The sequence below is a fragment of the Mustela nigripes genome, chromosome 6 (assembly GCF_022355385.1).
Source record: "Mustela nigripes isolate SB6536 chromosome 6, MUSNIG.SB6536, whole genome shotgun sequence".
In the NCBI taxonomy this organism is placed as follows: Eukaryota; Metazoa; Chordata; class Mammalia; order Carnivora; family Mustelidae; genus Mustela; species Mustela nigripes.
In genome coordinates this window covers 24059524-24079919 of record NC_081562.1, presented here as the reverse complement: position 1 = coordinate 24079919, position 20396 = coordinate 24059524, and the positions used below count along the sequence as shown (strand labels likewise).

The 20396-nt window shown below is 36.6% G+C and overlaps 1 protein-coding gene across 1 annotated transcript in view; it reads left to right on the top strand.

The window, feature by feature from the left end:
• The window catches only part of CFAP54 (cilia and flagella associated protein 54), a 302579-nt gene that overhangs the window by 69624 nt on the left and 212559 nt on the right, over positions 1-20396 (top strand). The window lies entirely within an intron of this gene.

The window sequence follows — 20396 nt, the reverse complement described above, 5'->3', positions numbered from 1 at the left end:
AGGGAGTTGGCAATGAAGTTGAAGGACTGGCCAGCACAAAGTTATAGCTGAAGTTGAGGACCATGAATTTATACTGGTCTCCATCTGCAAGGTGGTATGGCATTACCCTGGTGTAGTGTTTTTAGTAGCTGTGACAGCAAAATATTTGTGACAGCAGAGATTTGTACAGAACTATATTTTTACAAAGAATGTATGGGTTAAAAGTTCCTAATAAAAATGGGTGCAGATTGAGTAGGGAGGGAAGTGATACCTTCAGGGTATTTAAAGACTTGGTGAGCATGGAGATGTCCAGAGACTGGAGATCTCTTTGAAGTTAGGCATCAGAAAATTAGTCTGGGGCACCTGGGTGGCTCATTGGTTTAAAGCCTCTGCTTTTGGCTCAGGTCATGATCCCAGGGTCCTGGGATTGAGCCCCCCATCGGGCTCTCTGCAGAGCAGAGCTTCCTCCTCTTTCTCTGCCTGCCTCTCTGCCTACTTGTGATCTCTGCCTGTCAAATAAATAAATAAAATCTTAAAAAAAAAAGAAAATTAGTCTGAGAGAGCTGGAAGGATATGGGTTTGAGGTCAGAAAGTAGGATATTGAAATTTCACATGAAAAAATGTTCATCATCACTAGGCATCAGGAAGATTCAAATTAAAACCACATTGAGATACCACCTTACACCAGTTAGAATGGCCAAAATTAGCAAGACAGGAAACAACATGTGTTGGAGAGGCTGTGCAGAAAGGGGGACCCTCTTATACTGTTGGTGGGAATGCAAGTTGGTGCAGCCAGTTTGGAAAACAGTGTGAAGATTCCTCAAGAAATTAAAAATAGAGCTTCCCTATGACCCTGCAATTGCACTACTGGGTATTTACCCTAAAGATACAGATGTAGTGAAAAGATGGGCCATCTGTACCCCAATGTTTATAGCAGCAATGGCCACGGTCACCAAACTGTGGCAAGAACCAAGATGCCCTTCAACGGACGAATAGATAAGGAAGATGTGGTCCATATACACTATGGAGTATTATGCCTCCATCAGAAAGGACGAATACCCAACTTTTGTAGCAACATGGACAGGACTGGAAGAGATTATGCTGAGTGAAATAAGTCAAGCAGAGAGAGTCAGTTATCATATGGTTTCACTTATTTGTGGAGCATAACAAATAGGATGGAGGACAAGGGGAGATGGAGAGGAGAAGGGAGTTGAGGGAAATTGGAAGGGGGTGCGGTGCAAAAACAATGAATACTGTTATACCAAAAAGAAATAAAAAAGAAAAAGAAATTTGAGATTTCTGATATGTAGCACCTTGTAATCATCTGTCCATTATTTCATTCATCCAACAAATGTTTTTGAGTACTTATGATCCATTCAGCAAATATTTATTGTACATTGTGTGCCTGGTATTAAGTTGAGTACAGGGGATAAAAACAAACAAACAAAAATTCTTTATTTATGCGACAAATATTGATGGATTGCCTTCTTTTTTGGTCCCTGCCTTCAAGATAAATGTAGTTTGTGGAAACATAGACAAGTAAGAAGGTAATTATGGGTTACTGTCATATATACTTTAACTGTAAGAATTCCAGGGGAATTTAGCAAAGGAATGCCTAACCAAATATTGGGTGATGTATAAAGAAACTTCCAGAAAAGGAATCAGGTTGAATACTGATAGGCAGGAGTAGCCAGAGAAAGAGGAAGACAGAGGGTGAAAAGGACTTTATAGGAAGAGAAAACAACATGTACAAAATTCCTAAAGCTAGAATGATCACAGAGTTCTTGTGGTCCTATAGGTTATTCAGTGTCATAGAGGCACAGATGAAATGGCAAGGGGAAGAGGGATCTGTTGGGAGAAGAGGGTAAGAAGTGAGACCAGAGAGGAAGTCTAAGGATTTTTTTTTTAAGATTTTATTTATTTATTTGACAGACAGAGATCGCAAGTAGGCAGAGAGAAAGAGAGCAGGAAGCAGGCTCCTCGCCTAGCAAAGAGCCTGACGCGGGGCTTGATCCCAGGGCCTTGAGACCATGACCTGAGCTGAAGGCAAGGCCTTAACCCACTGAGCCACCCAGGTGCCCCAAGTCTAAGGATTTTGAGCAGACAGATGCTATTAATGTTCAGGGTTGGGAAGTCTGTCCTGGCAGCGTTAGGGAGGAGCCTTATTATCATTGCACTTCCAGCTTTTGAATCAAGGAGGAGTTTGGTGATGTTTGGATAGTCTCAGCTGACAAAGCCAAGTGGTGCCCAATCTTTGTTGGAAGACTCTGGGGGTGTGTTCAGATCCATTTTCTCAACAGATGCTTCTGTGGCCACATGCTACTGTCTAGAGCTTGGCGGATACTAATACTTCAGTCCTATTTCTATGTCAAATAAAACTTATCTTTCTTTTTTAGAACTGTCTCAGGAGTAATATTGTGGCATCTTAGAGCCTGGAGAGAATAAAGCCTTTGGGATTTCCCTTTTTGTTTTATTAAGACTCAGTCTGGTCCTTATACTGTCATAATATGCTCATTCCTGTTCAGCCTCTATCTTCCTACCACTGTCACTGGGGGACACCCTGGAGATATGAAAAGACTGAAGTTTTTTTTTTTTTACATTTTTTCCCTTGTGTGTCTTTTTCTTTAATTTCTTAAATGAAACTATTTTAAGAAAAATTTTTAAGTATAATGTCTTCTTAGGATAGACTCATGAGATGTATTTAGAGGCTCTGTTTTTTATTAGGGGTCCTCCACAAGGATTGTCACCAACTAGGAACATGTTGAATATTTATTTAGAAGTCCTGAAACCTTCTATAGCCACCTCTGCTCCTCAGTGGTATTTTTTATCCAAGTGTTAAGGCTTAATGATCAGTCCTTAGGGTGCTCTCGTAAACAATGATGTTATGGCTCAAATAATTGCCAAACTTTCTTTCTTTAAAGAAGACAAATAAATTTCTTTCCCCTGGCAATCATTTTCAACTGGGGTATATTACAGAATGTTTTACATTATCATGATCTTGTAATAAAATTATCCCCAAATCAGTAACTGATGCATCACCTGATACCATAAAAAGGTTAAAAAAGCCCGAGTCTTTTCAGAGCTCTTGAATAATTCATACGCTGGTTTAGTTTCTCAAAAGTTTCTTGACTTTGTGCAGCTGTATAATCTCATCAGGTGTCTGTTTTATTCCTAATCAGTTAAAAGTGGACCAACTTGTTGCCAGGACTGAGGTACAAACTTTTGATAATAGCTTGTTAGCTTTCTAAATGAAATGACTGGTCTTTTTTTTTTTTTTTTTAAATGGCGATCTTACCCTCCATTTGCCTGTCTTGGTATTGGACTTCTGGAAGCCCATGTTGGCTTTTTATACAATATACCACTGATATACTTTAATGGATTGCACCTGGAACTAGTCTCAGATGTCCCTAAGATCATGACCTGAGCTGAAATCACGAGTTGGATGCTTAACCAACTGAGCCATCTAGACGCTCACATACTTTTTGTTTTCACAGTTGAATAGAGCTGGTTTTGTGGATATTTTTCTTTCTTGAGTTTTTGAGACTACTTTTCTAGTGATATTTCCTCCTCCTATTTGAGGAACCCCTTTAAAAAGCTCTAATCACTTTCTTTTTTTAAAAAATGCTTTTTTAAAAAAATTATTTATTTTTTTCAGCATAACAGTATTCATTGTTTTTGCACCACACCCAGTGCTCCATGCAATCCATGCCCTCTCTAATACCCACCACCTGGTTCCCCCAACCTCCCACCCCCCGCCCCTTCAAAACCCTCAGACTGTTTTTCAGAGTCCATAGTCTCTCATGGTTCACCTCCCCTTCCAATTTCCCTCAGCTCCCTTCTCCTCTCCATCTCCCCTTGTCCTCCATCCTATTTGTTATGCTCCACAAGTAAGTGAAACCATATGATAATTGACTCTCTCTGCTTGACTTATTTCACTCAGCATAATCTCTTCCAGTCCTGTCCATGTTGCTACAAAAGTTGGGTATTCGTCCTTTCTGATGGAGGCATAATACTCCATAGTGTATATGGACCACATCTTCCTTATCCATTTGTCCGTTGAAGGGCATCTTGGTTCTTTCCACAGTTTGGTGACCATGGCCATTGCTGCTATAAACATTGGGGTACAGATGGCCCTTCTTTTCACTACATCTGTATCTTTGGGGTAAATCTCCAGCATTTTCTTTTTAAAAAATTGATGTATAATTGACAGATAACATTATATTAATTTCAGGTATACAATGTAATGATTGAGATTTATATATATTGCTAAATGATCACCACAGTAAATCTTATTAACTTATGCATCTGTCAACAGTTACAATTTTTTTTCTTGTGATGAGAACTTTTTAGATTTACTCTCTAGGAACTTTCAAATAAGCAGTACAGTATTATTAACTATAGTCCCTAGGCTGTACATTATATTACCATGACTTACTTATTTTATAATTGGAAATTTGTACATTTTGACCTCTTTCACCCATTTTGCCCCACCTCCCACCCCCAACCTCTAGCAACCACCAATCTGTTCTCTGTATCTATCTGATTTTTTTTTTTAGATTCCACATATGCATGACATCATATAGTATTTGTCTTTCTCTGACTTATTTCACTTAACTTAATGCCCTCAGCACCCATCCATGTTGTCACAAATGGCAAGATTTCATTCTTTTTCTATGGCTGGATAATATTCATATGTGTGTATGTGCATATATATGTATATATAGATGAATCGTACATTCATATATATAACATGTCTTGGCTATTGTAAATAATGCCACAGTGAACATGGGGGTGCAGATGCTTTTTCTAACTAGTGTGATGATCACTTTCTTGTAAATGGAATGCTTTTAGCAGCTCAGTGGTTTGGTTCACTAAGTTAGGATTTTAATTTCTAACATAGGTTTTACCTTGAGTCCTATTATAGAATTTATCTGATTCATATAAATTCATATAAATCAAGTACTTTTAAAAATCTAGTACTTTTATTAATCTATTTCAAATGGGGCCATGAAATCTGAGTTAGGGAATTAAAACTAATGAAGACCCAATCAGAACATTTTATTTATTTATTTATTTCCCAATCAGAATATTTTAAACGTATTGCCTTAAAATGCATTATGGATCATCCTCATCTGTCCTAATTTCATGTCTTTCATTCAAAACACATTTATTGAACCTAAAGAGATAAATAAAGTACTGTCCTTGCCACCAAGATGCTCACTGTTTAGAGTCTGGACAGTAACTACACAGATCATATTGTAAGATACATGCTAAAATAAAGAGTAGAAAATGACGAGAATAAGTACAGAAATGTGTGGGATTTCTCTTGGGAGGATTCAGAGATGATGTTTGAGTGGACCTAAAAGCACAGAAAAGGATGTAGAAATCTACATGAAGAGGAAGTTGAGGAAAAGTTGAGGCATGGGAAAAGTTGAGGCATGACAAGCATAGCTTCTCAGGGAATAAATGGCTTTTTAAAAAAAAAATGGCTTCAAAGGTTACGTTGGCTAGGCAGTAGCTATGGGACAACAAAAGAGTAGAAAGAGAGATAAGGCTAGAAAAGGCTATTTATTATTATAATCGTGATCAGAATACAAAGGCTGTTGAGTTTGCACTATAACAAGTAGAGGAAGAACCACTGAAGGAGTAGAAGACTGGAGGTTGAGGAGACCAAAGACTGAGAGAAAGAGTAGGAGGCTGATGAACTCATCTCAGTCAGTGGTTGCCAGTCCCTACTGTATTTCAAAATTACCCTCAACAGTTGTTAATAATACAGATGCTTAAGCTCCACCCCTGGAGATTTTTTACTAAATAGGTTCAGAGTGGGGATAGATGATACTGAACAGCAGCCAGGGTTTGAGAAATATCTGTGTGATAGTCCATGGCAGAAAGCAGGAAGCTGGGTTCGTGGATATGTAGAGAGAAGTTGGTAGAGTCAAGTCAGAAGATGCTAGTGAATGACTGGTTCAATGGAACATGAACTGCTGAGGCAAATTTTGGGAATAAGTATAGAAAGCCCAGGACAGTTGGCCATACAGCTGAGATGGGGTCAGAGGCAGTCTGTGTTAATATTAGGACAGCAAACCAATGCTGCTGGTGTATTTTTTAGGCTGCACACATAATCCAGAGGAGGGAAACTTTCAAGGCATTGGTCCCTTTCCTTGTGTTGCATAATTTTTCCTTAGGCTGATTTCACCTGTTCTTATGTAGCCTAAAATATCTTGGTCTCCAGTCTGTGACGCAAATGAAGTCACATTAACATTTCATGTTCAAAATATAATAGCTTTCATCTACCTTCTGTTCAAGTAGGAATTTCTTAAAAATTTTCCACAGTTATCTGGGGGAATCTACTTACCTTTTCTGCTCAGGCTTCTTACTTTAATTCTGGCCTCTTATCAAGTTCCTACCTGTTGTTGCTTTTCAAGAGAACCATGCTCTGTGGGCACATCTGTCCTCTCAGGGAGCCTAATCTGGTCTGTCATCTATGGTAGAGGGTGGAAAGGTGAATGAGCCTCTGCCCAGCCCTGTGCTTGTTGTGTCCTCTGGGTTGAATAGGCACCTTGTTGCCTTGACTCATAGTGTTTTGTGACACAGCTCTTTCAACATCTTTCTTTCCATCCATTTTCTCCATTTCCCCCCCTCAGTTTGGTTAAATGAGTGAGAAAGTTAACAGATGCCATTCTATGTTCCTTGACTGAGTCATTCATTCAATGATTCAAGTTATACTGAGCACCATGTGTCTATAAATTAGTTAAGGTCTTTGGCATGTAGGCCCTGGACGACACTACACAAGGCCTGTATAACACATCCCTTCTCGCATGAAGGAATGAATATCCTATGCAGGCGGCAAGATTTTTGAACTATAAATGCCAAAAAAATTTTTTTCAAGGTCTCCTGGCACAGAATAAGCAGAGTTAAAAAAAATCCATTTATTATTATAGATAAATTTTAATCACAACTAATGATTTTAGACCTTAATGTCAACCATTCCCTATAAAAATAAAAATGAGTTAATTCTCATCTCAATTTAGGTCAATCTTTATTTTAGAAAAAAAGTATAATACTACAGTTTTATAATCTACACTCCCACAGGGAACTGGTTTACTCACTTTAAATATCACTTTGATGCAAATGACTCACAGATAGTCTTACCCTTTCTTTTAGATCAAGTCTAGATCTCCAAGTGGAACCTTTGAAACTTAGCATGTCTTCTGCAGAGGAAAAAGCACAGGTTTTTGTAAGAGAGTGAAATGTATTTGAAATTTGGTAGAAAGAAATTTGTCTTACCTTTTTCAGGATTTCTTTTCTTAAATTCATTAAATTGGCTAGAATTCCAGAATAAAAGAAAATAGTGGTATTTTGTCTCCTTTTGGATTTTATTGATGATTCTTTTAGTGCTTCACAATTAGGTGACTATTGGCTAAAATTAATATTTTTCTAATGCTAAACAAAGAGCTTTCCTAGTTTATTGAGGTTTGCCACTCCTTTCCCATGGCTTTACTAAGGCATAATTGGCAAATAAAATTGTAATATCTTTTGAATGTACAGCATGATGATTTGATATAGGTATGCAGTAGTCTTCTCTTAGCTGTGGTTTCGCTTTCTGCAGTGTCAGTTACCTGCAGTCAATGACAGTCTGGAATCAGATGATTTTCCTTCCGACATACCATCAGAAGGTCAGTAGTGGCTTAATGCTACGTTACAGTGCCCTTACTTCATCTCATCATGTAGATATTTTATCTTTTCACATCACAAGAAGAGGGTGAATGCAGTACAATAAGAGATTTTGAGAACAAAACCACATTCACATAACTTTTATTACAATATATTGTTATAATTGTTCTATTTTATTATTAGCTATTGCTAATCCCCCACTATGCCTAATTTATACATTAAATTTTATCATAGGTATGTATGTATGAGAAAAACACATAGTATATATGGGGTTTAATTCTGTCTGTGGCTTCAGGCATATTGGAACGTATCCCTATGGATAAGCAGAGACTACCATACATTTTGAAATAATTACCACAAGCAGCTTAATTAACACATTTATCACATCATAGAGTTACCTTTTTAAATTTTTTAATTTAAATTCAATTTAAGTAATGTACAGTGTAGTATTGGTTTCAAAGGTAGAATTTAGTGATTCATCAGTTGCAGATAACACCCAGTGCTCCTTACATCAAGTGCCTTCCTTGATGCCTATCACTCAAGTACCCCATCCCCTGCCTACCTCCCCTCCAGCAACTCTCAGGTTGTTTCCTATAGTTAAGAGTCTCTTATGGTTTGTCTCCCTCTCTATTTTTGTCTTATTTTATTTTTCCTTCCCTTCCCTTATGTTCATTTGTTTCTTAAGTTTCACATATGAGTGAAATCATATATTTGTCTTTATCTGACTGACTTACTTCACTCACTCAGCTTAATACCCTGTGGTTCCGTTCATGTCATTGCAAATTGTAAGATTTCATTCTCTTTGATGGCTGAGTAAGTTATGTTTCTTTAAAACTAACAAATAATATATTATTTGCCCCAGGGATACAGGTCTGTGAATCATCAGGCTTACGCATTTCACAGTACTCACCTTAGCACATACCCCCAATGTCCATAACTAAGCCACCCTATCCCTACCTTCCCTCCCCCGGGGAACCCTCACTTTGTGTCATGAGATTAAGAGTCTCTTATAGTTTGTCTCCCTCCCAATCCCATCTTGTTTCATGTTTTTCCTCCCTAACCCTCACCCCCCCCCTGCCCTGCCTCTCAAATTCCTCATATCAGAAAGATCACATGATAACTGTCTTTCTCTGATTGACTTATTTCAATCAGCGTAATAACCTCTGGTTCCATCCACATTGTTGCAAATGGCAAGTTTTCATTTCTTTTGGTGGCTACATAGTATTCCATTGTATATATATACACCACATCTTCTTTATCCATTCATCTCTTGATAGACATCTAGGTTCTTTCCATATTCTTTCCATGGCTATTGTGGACATTGCTGCTATAAACATTCAGGTGCATGTGCCCCTTCGGATCACTACATTTGTATCTTTAGGGTAAATACCTAGTAGCACGATTGCTGGGTCATAGGGTAGCTCTATTTTCAACTTTTTGAGGAACCTCCATACTGTTTTCCAGAGTGACTACACCAGCTTGCATTCTTACCAACAGTGTAGGAGGGTTCGCCTTTCTCTGCATCCTTGCCAACATCTGTCGTTTCCTTACTTGTTAATTTTAGCCATTCTGACTTGTGTGAGGTGATATCTCATTGTGGCTTTGATTTGTATTTCCCTGATGCTGAGTGATGTTGAGCACTTTTTCATGTGTCTGTTGGCCATCTGGATGTCTTCTTTGCAGAAATGTCTGTTCATGTCTTCTGCCCATTTCTTGACCGGATTATTTGTTCTTTGGATGTTGAGTTTGATAAGTTCTTTATAGATTTTGGATACTAGCCCTTTATCTGATATGTCGTTTGCAAATATCTTCTCCCATTCTGTCAGTTGTCTTTTGGTTTTGTTAACTGTTTCCTTTGCTGTGCAAAAGCTTTTTTTTTTTTTTTAAACTCTTAAAAAAATCATTTTATTGATCCTTTACCATACAAAATTTATTCAAATTACACCCATTTGAAGTGATAAGATCACAGCTAGAGAACAGGTTACCCTGTAACAAATCTATTTACAAAATCCATCATAAAAGCTTTTTTTTTATATTATATTACATATTTTCTTTCTTTCTTTTTTTTTTTTTTAACTAGCATACAACACAAAGATAAACCAATTAGTAGTTTGCCTACTCCCAATTTTGGGAGAAATACTTCCTCTTGAGCAAAAGCTTTTGATCTTGATGAAATCCCAATAGTTCATTTTTGCCCTTGCTTCCCTTGCCTTTGGCGATGTTCCTAGGAGGATGTTGCTGTGGCTGATGTCATGGCTGGTGCCAACATCTGTTGTTTCCTAACTTGTTAATTTCAGCCATTCTGACTGGTGTGAGGTGGTATTTCACCGTGGTTTTGATTTGTATTTCCCTGATGGCGAGTGATGTTGAGCAGTTTTTCATGTGTCTGTTGGCCATCTGGATGTCTTCTTTGCAGAAATGTCTGTTCATGTCTTCTGCCCATTTCTTGATTGGATTATTCTTTGGGTGTTGAGTTTGATAAGTTCTTTATAAGATTTTGGATACTAGCCCTTTATCTGATATTTGCAAATACTTCTCCCATTCTGTCAGTTGTCTTTTGGTTTTGTTGACTTGTTTCCTTTGCTGTGCAAAAGCTTTTGATCTTGATGAAGTCCCAATTTTTGGCCTTGCTTCGCTCGCCTTTGGCGATGTTTCTAGGAAGGAGTTGCTGTTGCTGAGGTCAAAAAAGTTGTTACCTGTGTTCTCCTCAAGGATTTTGATGGATTCCTGTCTCATACTGAGGTCTTTCATCCATTTTGAGTCTATTTTTGTGTGTGGTGTAAGGAAATAGACCAGTTTCATTCTACTGCATGTGGCTGTCCAATTTCCCCAAAACCATTTGTTGAAGAGGTGGTCTTTTTTTTAATTGGATATTCTTTCCTCTCTGTAGAAGTTCAGTTGACCATAGAGTTGAGGGTCCAATTCTGGATTTTCTTTTCTGTTCCATTGATCTATGTGTCTGTTTTTGTGCTAGTACCATACTGTCTTGATGATGACAGTTTTGTAATAGAGCTTGAAGTCTGGAATTGTGATGCTGTCAGCTTTGGTTTTCTTTTTCAACATTGCTCTGGCTATGTGGGGTCTTTTCTGGTTCCATATAAATTTTAGGATTATTTGTTCCATTTCTTTGAAAAAAATTGATGGTGTTTTAATAGGGATTGGATTAAATGTGTAGATTGCTTTAGGTAACATAGACTTTTTAAAAATATTTGTTCTTCCAATCCATAAGCATAGAACGTTTTTCCATTTCTTTGTGTTTTACTCAATTTCTTTCATGAGCACTCTATAGTTTTCTGAGTACAGATTCTTTGCCTCTTTGGTTAGGTTCATTCCTAGGTATCTTACGGTTTGGGTGCAGTTGTAAATGGGATCGACTCCTTAATTTCTCTTTCTTCTGACTTGCTGTTGGTGTAGAGAAATGCAACTGACTTCTGTGCATTGATTTTTATATCCTGATACTTTACTGAATTCCTGTATGAGTTCTAGCAGTTTTGGAGTGGAGTCTTCTGGGTTTTCCACATAAAGTATTCTATCATTTGCAAAGAGTGAGAGTTTGACTTCTTCTTTGCTGATTAGGATGTCTTTTATTTCTTTTTGTTGTCTGATTGCTGAGACTAGGACTTCTAGTACTATGTTGCACAGCAGTGGTGATAGTGGACATCCCTGCCGTGTTCTTGACCTTAGGGAAAAAGCCCTCAGTTTTTTCCTCATTGAGAATGATATTTGCTGTGGGTGGCTTTGATGATATTGAGTTATGTACCCTCTACCCCTACACTTTGAAGGGTTTTGATCGCAAAAGAATGCTGTAGTTTGTCAAATGCTTTTTATCATCTATTGAGAGTATCATGTTATTTTTGTTCTTTCTTTTATTAATATATTCAATCCATTGATTGGTTTGTGGATGTTGAATCAACCTTGCAGCCCAGAAATAAATCCCACTTGGTCGTGATGAATAATCCTTTTAATGTACTGTTGGATCCTATTGGCTAGTATTTTGGTGAGAATATTTGCATTCGTGTTCATCAAGAATATTGGTGTGTAATTCTCCTTTTTGATGGAATCTTTGTCTGGTTTTGGGATCAAGGTAATGCTGGCCTCATAAAATGAGTTTGGAAGTTCTCCTTCCATTTCTATTTTTTAGAACAGTTTCAGAAGAATAGGTATTAATTCTTTTTTAAAGGTTTGGTAGAATTCCCCTGGGAAACCATTTGGCCCTGGGCTCTTGTTTATGGGAGATTTTTAAGTGACTGTTTCAATTTCCTTACTGGTTATGGGTCTGTTCAGTTTTCTATTTCTTCCTGGTTCCATTTTGGTAGTTTATATGTCTCTAGGAATGCATCCATTGTTCCCAGATTGTCAAATTTGCTGATGTATAGTTGCTCATAATATGTTCTTAAGATGATTTTATTTTGTTGGTGTTGGTTGTGATCTCTCTTCTTTCATTCATGATTTTATTAATTTGGGTCCTTTCTCTTTTCTTTTTTATAAGTCTGGCCAGGGGTTTATCAATCTTATTAATTCTTTCAAAGAACCAGCTCCTAGTTTCGTTGATTTCTTCTACTGTTCTTTTGGTTTCTGTTTCACTGATTTCTGCTCTGATCTTTATTATTTTTTCTCCTCCTGGGTTTAGGCTTTCTTTGCTGTTCTTTCTCTAGCTCCTTTAGGTGTAGGTTTAGGCTGTGTATTTGAAATCTTTCTTGTTGCTTAAGAAAGGCTTGTACCGCTGTATATTTTTCTCTCAGGACTGCCTTTGCTGTGTCCCACAGATTTTGAACAGTTGTGTTTTCATTATCATTTGTCTCCATGAATTTTTTCAATTCTTCTTTAATTTGCTGGTTGACCCATTCATTCTTTAGTAGGATGCTCTTTAGCCTCCATGTATTTGAGTTCTTTCTACCTTTCCTCTTGTGTGAGTTCTAGTTTCAGAGCATTGTGGTCTGAAAATATGCAGGGAGTGATCCCAATCTTTGGGTACGGGTTGAGACCTGATTTGTGACCCAGGATGTGATCTATCCTGGAGAATGTTCCATGTGAAGTAGGGAAGAATGTGTATTCTGTTGCTTTGGGATGGAATGTTCTGAATATATCTGTGATGTCCATCTGGTCCAGAGTGTCATTTAAGGCCTTTATTTCCTTGTTGATCTTTTGCTTGGATGATCTGTCCATTTCAGTGAGGGGGTCTTAAAGTCCCCTACTATTATTTTATTATTGTTGATGTATTTCTTTGATTTTGTTATTAATTGTTTTATATAGTTGGCTGCCCCCATGTTAGGGGCATAGATATTTAAAATTGTTAGGTCTTCTTGTTGGACAGACCCTTTGGATATGATATAGTATCCTTCCTCATCTCTTATTATAGTCTTTGGCTTAAAATCTAATTGATCTGATATAAGGATTGCCACCCCAGCTTTCTTCTGATGTCCATTATCATGGTACATTGTTTTCCACCCCCTCACTTTAAATCTGAAGGTGTCTTTGGCTCTAAAATGAGTTTCTTATAGACAGCGTATTGGTGGAGTTTTTTTTTTTAATCCATTCTGATACCCTCTGTCTTTTGATTGGGGCATTTTGTTCATTTACATTCAGGGTAACTATTGAAAGATATGAATTTAGTGCCATTGTATTGCCTGTAAGGTGTCTATTACTGTATATTGTCTCTGTTCCTTTCTGATCTACTACTTTTAGGCTCTCTCTTTGCTTAGGGGACCCCTTTCAATATTTCTTGTAGGGCTGGTTTGGTGTTTGTAAATTCTTTTATTAGTGTTTGTTTGTCCTGGAAGCTTTTTATCTATCCTATTTTGAATGATAGCCTAGCTGGATATAGTACTCTTGGCTGCATGTTTTTCTCATCTAGGGCTCTGAATACATCATGCCAGTCCTTTCTGGCATGCCAGGTCTCTGTGGATAGGTCTTCTGCCAATCTAATACTTCTACCTTTGTATGTTACAGTTCTCTTGTCCTGAGCTGCTTTCAGGGTTTTCTCTTTGTCACTAAGACTTGTAAGTTTTACTATTAGATGACTGGGTGTGGACCTATTCTTACTGATTTTGATGTGGGTTCTTTGTGCCTCCTGGATTTTGATGCTTGTTCCCTTTGCCATATTAGGGAAATTCTTTACAATAATTCCCTCCAATATATCTTCTGTTCCCCTCTCTCTTTCTTCTTCTTCTGTGATCCCAATTATTCTAGTATTGTTTCATCTTATGGTAGCACTTATCTCTCAAATTCTCCCCTCATGGTCTAGTAGTTGTTTGTCTCTCTCTTGTTCAGCTTCTTTATTCTCCATCATTTGGTCTTCTGTATCACTAATTTTCTCTTATCCTAGCAATAAGAGCCTCCATTTTTTATTGTACCTCATTAATAGCTTTTTTGATTTCAACTTGGTTATTTTTAGTTTTTTTATTTCTCCAGAAAGGAATTTTATTTCTCCAGAAAGGGTTTCTCTATATCATCCATGGTTTTTTCCAAGCCCAGCTAGCACCTTGATTATCGTCATTCTGAACTGTAGTTCTGACATATTACTGATGTCCATATTGATTAGGACCCTAGATGTTGGTACTGCCTCTTGTTCTTTTTTTGTGGTGAGTTTTTATGCCTTGTCATTCTATCCAGATATGAATAAATGAATGAGAGAACAAAATACTAAAAGGGCAGCAATGACCCCAGAAAAATATACACTAACCAAATCAGAAGAGACCCGAAACTGGGGGGAGGGGGGGCGGGGAGAAGAAAGGGGGGGGGGAGAAAAAAGAAAAAAATATATATCAGACTGGCAAATAGAAGAGAACCACACACTTGATTTTCAGTGCATTATGGTCTGTTAGAACAAACTACCTCCCAAAATTTTAAGGAAAGAAAAACATATATATACAAAAATAAGGGTAAACATGTTGAAGGGATGGGATATGACTGTAAAGATGAAAATTTTAAAAAAGATTCTAAAGCAGAGATTGATAAGAAGTTGGTGAAAAAAGAAAAAGAGGAAAGAATGTGTTCGGGCTGGAGAGTAGAACAAAGCCATGTGTTAGATTTAGGGTATACTTTATAATCTATTAGAAGAAATTGTATCCCAAAATTTTAAGGAAAAAAAAAAAGAAGAAATTGTATCCCAAAATTTTGTATGTATACAAAAAATAAGGTTAAATACAATGAAGAGATAAAATATAACAATGAAAATGTAAAAAGATTTAAAAACAGATATTGATAAGATAAAATAATTTAAAAATGTTAAAATAAGAAAGAGGAACAATTAAAAAATAAAATAAGAAATAAATTAAATTTTAAAAATTTAACTTTGAAAGACTAAAGGATCATGAGAAAAAAGCCAGAATGTGTTGCTTTCCCCTGGCTCTGGAGGTCCATAGTTTCAGATTGATGAACTTGGTCTTGGCTGGATGTTCTCGCTGATCTTCTGGGCTAGGGGCTTGTTGCAGTGATTCTTGAGAATCACATTTGACTGTCTTTGCCCAAGGCGGAATTGCACCACCCTTCTCAGGGTCCAGGCTAAGTTATCTGCTTGGGTTTGCTCTTGGGAGCTTTTGTTCCCTGAATACTTTTCTGTACAGCTTTGGAGGACAGGAATGAAAATGGCGGCCTCCCCATCTTTGATCCCATAGGAGCTGAGAGCTCAGGGCCCTACTCTTCAGAGTGCCCTCAGAGAAACACAGTCAATCTCTCCTCTCTCTCTCTGATCTCCCACCACATTCTGAGCTCACTGAGCCTGTGACCAAGCATTTCTATCTCTGGCCTACGTCCCCTTTTGGAGTCTACAAACACAGCTGATAACTGCTGTGCACTCCCACACCACTCCTCCCGGAGGAGGGAGAGGGTCTCTCCGGATCTGCTACTTTTGGGGTCTCTGCTCGAAGAGCAGTGGCTTGACTCTGCCTTGGATCATGGTTTAAGGTAATCCCTAGCTGACAGCCTACTGCTCAGCTCCATCTCTGTTGCCAGCTTCTCTGCTCCAATACCTGGGAGCTCTGTCACACTCAGGCACTCCTGGTCTTTTTGTGACCCTGCAGGTACTGAGACAACACGGTCACCACGAGGGCTGCACCCCTGCTTAGCCTCTGGAGCAACGTCCCTCAGTGGAACGGACTTCTAAAAGTTCCAGTTTTGTGCTCTGTTGCTCTCTCACTTGCTGGGAGCCAGTCATTCCCCTCACCACCACCACCCTGCTGCCTGCCGTCTATCTTCCCATCTCTTTAGATTTACTTCTTCACATGTTCTACCTTCTAGAAAGTGGTTGATTTTCTGTTCCTAGAATTACTGCTCTTCTTCTCTTCTGTTGAGTTTGTAGGTGTTCAGAATGGTTTGATAACTATCTAGCTGCACTCCTGGGACCTAATGATATTTCAGTTTCCTACTCCTCTGCCATCTTGCTCCTCCAAGCTGCTTTTCTTTTTTTTTAAAGTGAGAATACTTAAGATCTGTTTCTTAGGAAATTTCAAGTATGCTATTATTAACTGTAGTCACCATACTGTACAATAGATCTTTAGAACTTTATAACTGGAAGTTTGTGCAGATCTCCCAATTCCCCTTCCCTACTGTTTGCCCTTGGCAATCATCATTCTACTTACTCTTTCTATGAATTTTACTTTTATTTTTTTCAGATTACACATATACATGATACCATACAGTATTTTTCTTTCTCTATCTGGCTCATTTCACTTAGCATAATGTCTTCAAGGTCATTTATTTTGTTTCCTTCTTTTCTAAGGCTGAATAACATTCCATTGTATATATGTGACATATTATTTATTCATCTACAAGTAGACAGATTGTTTTTGTATCTTGGCTATTTGAATAATGCTACAATGAACATAGGAGAGCAGATATATCTTTGAGATAATGATTTCATTTCCTTTGGCTAAATACCGAGAAGTGGGATTGCTGGATGATATGATAGTTCTATTTTCAATTTTTGAGGAACCTCTGTACTGTTTATCATATTGTTATACCAGTTCTCATCCTTACTAACATTGTACAAGTATTCTCTTTTCTCTACATCCTCATCAACATTTGTTATCATTTGTTTTTTTGATAATAGCATCCTGACGGGTGTCATGTCATATCTTATGGTGGTTTTGATTTGCATTTCCTTGATGATTAATGATATTGACCATCTTTTCATGTACTTGTTGGGCATTTGAATGTCTTTTTATTTAAAGAAAAATTTCTATTTATATTTTTTGCCCATATTTAAATTATTTGATAGTTTGCTATTGAATTAAGATTTACTTATATATTTCAGATATCAAGCTTTTATTGAAAGTATGGTTTACAGATATTTTCTCCAATTCCATAGGTTGCCTTTTCATTTTGTTTGTTGCTTCCTATGCTGTGCAGAAATTTTTAGCTTATTTATTTTTGTTTTTGTTGCCTGTACTTCTGCTGTAAGATCCAAAAAATCATCACCCAAACCAATGTTAAGGAGTTTTCCTTTATGCTTTTTTTCCTCTGAGTTTTATGGTTTCAGGTCTTATGTTTAAGTCTCTAATGCATTTTGAGTTCATTTTTATGTACAGTAAGATAAGGGTCTGATTTCATTCTTTTGAATATGGATATCCACTTTTCTCAACACCATTTATTGTATCCTCATTGTATATTCTTGGTGACTTTGTCAAAAATTAGTTGACCATATTTCCTTCTTTTCTTCCCCTTTCTTTCTTTCCTCCCTCCCTCTTTCCCTTCCCCTTCAGTCTTCTTTCTTTTCTTTTTCTTCCTTCCTTCCTTTCTTTTCCCATACTATTTGATTACTGTTGCTTCGTTTGAGATCATGAAGTGATGTTTCCAGTGTTGCTCTTCTTGTTCAAGTCTGTTTTAGATATTTGGATCTTTTATCATTCTGTACAAATTTTAGGATTGCTTTTTCTATTTATGTGAAAACTGCTATCAAAATTTTGATAGAGCTTGCATTGAATTTGTAGGTCCATTTTGGGTTGTAGGGATATTTCAACAATATTAATTCTTTCTATCCATGAATATAGATTATTTTTCCATTTATTTAGTCTTCTTCAATTTTTTTTTCATAGATGTTTTATAGTTTTCAGTGCACAGATTACTTCCTTGGTTAAATTTATTCCTGTTTTCTTATTTTTGATACTATTACAAATAGGATTATTTTCTTAATTTTGGGGGGCTAGTTTGTTGTTAGTCTAGAAATACAACTGATTTTTCTGTATTGATTTTGGATCCTGCAAATTTATTGAATTTGTTTATTGGTTCTGACGGTGTTTTGGTGGAGTCTTTACAGTTTTCTGTATATACGATCATGTCATCTGTAAATAGAGACAATTTTCTTCTTTCTTTTTTATTTGTATACCTTTTTCTGATTGCCTTGGCTAAGATGTCTGGTACCATGTTGAATAAGAGTGGTAAGAGTGGGCACTCTTGTCTTATTCCTGATCTTAGTGGGAATGCTTTTAACTTTTGTCATTGAGTATGATGTAGCATTAGGTTTGTCATATAAGACCTTTGTTATTTTGAGGTATGTTCCTTCTATATCCAGTTTGTGGAGTCTTTTTTTCTTTTTAATCATAAAAGGATGTTGAATTTTGTTCTTTTTCTGAATCTATTGAAATGATCATATTATTTATATCCTTCATTTTGGTAATGTGGTATATCACATTTATTAATTTGTATCACATTTATGTTGAGCCGTCCTTGCATACCAGAATAATCCTGCTTCATCATGGTGTGTGATTCTTTTAATGTACTTTTTGCATCTGGTTTACTCTAATTTTGTTGATGATTTTCGCATTTGTATTCATCAAGGATATTGAGTTTTCTTTTCTTGTAGTGTCTCGCCTGGCTTTGGTATCAGGATCATGCTGGCCCCTTAAATCAATTTGGAAGTGTCCCTTTCTCTCTAATTTTTTTTAGAAGAGTTTGAGAGTGATTGGCATGAATGTTTTAAATTTTTGTTAGAATTCACCAGTGAAATCATCTGATTCTGTTCTTATCTTTATTGGGAGGTTTTTAAAAATTAATATTTTATTTATTTATTTGACAGAGAGAGAGAGAGATCACAAGTAGGCAGCAAGGCAGGCAGAGAGAGGGGGGAAGCAGGCTTCCTGCTGAGCAGGGAACCCAATTCGGGACTTGATCCAGGACCCTGAGATCATGACCTGAGCTGAAGGCAGAGGCTTAACCCACTGAGCCACCCAGGTGCCCTGTTGGGAGGTTTTTTGATTACTGATTCATCTCCTTTGTTATTAGCTTGTTCATATTTGCTATTTCTCCATGATTCAGTTTTGGTAAATTGTATGTATTTAGTTATTTATCAATTTCTTCTACGTTATCCAATTTGTTAGTGTATAATGTTCATAGTAGTCTCTTCTGATTCCTTGTATTTCAGTAGTATCAGTTGTAAGGTCGTCTCTTTCATTTCTGATTTTATCAATCTGAGTATCTTCTCTTTTTCTCTTAGTCTAGCTAAAAATTTGTCAGTTTTATCTTTTCAAAAACCCAGCTTTTATTTTAGTTGACCCTTTCTATTATCTTTCTGGTCTCTATTTCATTTATTTATCTTCTGATTTGTGTTATTTCCTTCCTTCTACTAATTTTGGGCTTAGTTTTTTGTTCCTTTTCTAGTTCCCTTACAGCTTAAAGTTAGATTGTTTATTTCAGCTCTTTCTTTAAAAAAAATTATTTTTATTTGAAAGAGAGAGCGAGAGCAGGGGGGAGGGGCAGAGCAGAGGGAGAGAATCTTAAGGAGACTTCATGCTGAGCACAGAGCTTGAGGAAGGGCTCAATCTTGCAACCTGAGCAGAAACCAAGAATCGGACACTTAACTGACTGTGCCACCCAGGCACCCCAGATCTATCTTTTTTCTAAATGTAAGCATTTGCACTATAAACTTCCTTCTTAGAATTGCTTTTGCTGTATCCCATAGAGTTTGGTATGGTGTATTACCATTTTCATTTGTCGTAAGATTTTTTTGACTTCTGTTTTTACTTCTTTTTTTAAAAATTTGGTAATGACTGTTAAAGATTAAGTTCAATTGAAACTGTAATCATATTTTTCCTTATTTGATTTATAGAAAAATTAAATCGTATTTGTAGACTTCCTAATATTAAATTATCCATGCATTCTTGGGAGAGAGAGAATATAATTACAGTATGTTATTCCTTTAATATATTACTAGATTTAATGTATTAGTATTTTATTTAGAATGTTTGTATTTATATTTGTAAGAAGAGTGCTCTATGTTTTTGTGTGCAGTCATTTTTCAAGTTTCTTACAATAATTTGTAACATTTTTGAGAAGTTCTCTTTCTTCATAGTTAGAAAATTTTTAAATGGCATAGGAATTATCAGGTTTTTAAGATTTGAATTTTTTAAAAAATGAGATAAGTTAGTTCTGAGGTTGTGGGAAGAAATTTTTGTTATCTTTCTCAGTTTATTCTATCATTATCCTGCATTTATGTTTTCTGCTTCTTGAATTAGTTTGCTGATTTTGTATTTTCATCCCTAAATGGTCAATGATGCTATGCATCATTTTTGTACTTATTGGCTGTTTATATATCTTCTTTGGAGAAATGTCTTTTCAGATCTTTTGTCCTTTTTAATGGGGTTATTTGTCTTTATTATTGACTTGTAACAGTTCTTTATATATTTTGAATACAAGTCCATTATCAGGTACATGATTTGCAGATATTTTCTCTCATTCTATTGGTTATCTTTCTTACTTTTTTGATGGTATCGTTTGAAATATTAATTTTGATGAAGTTCAGTTTATCT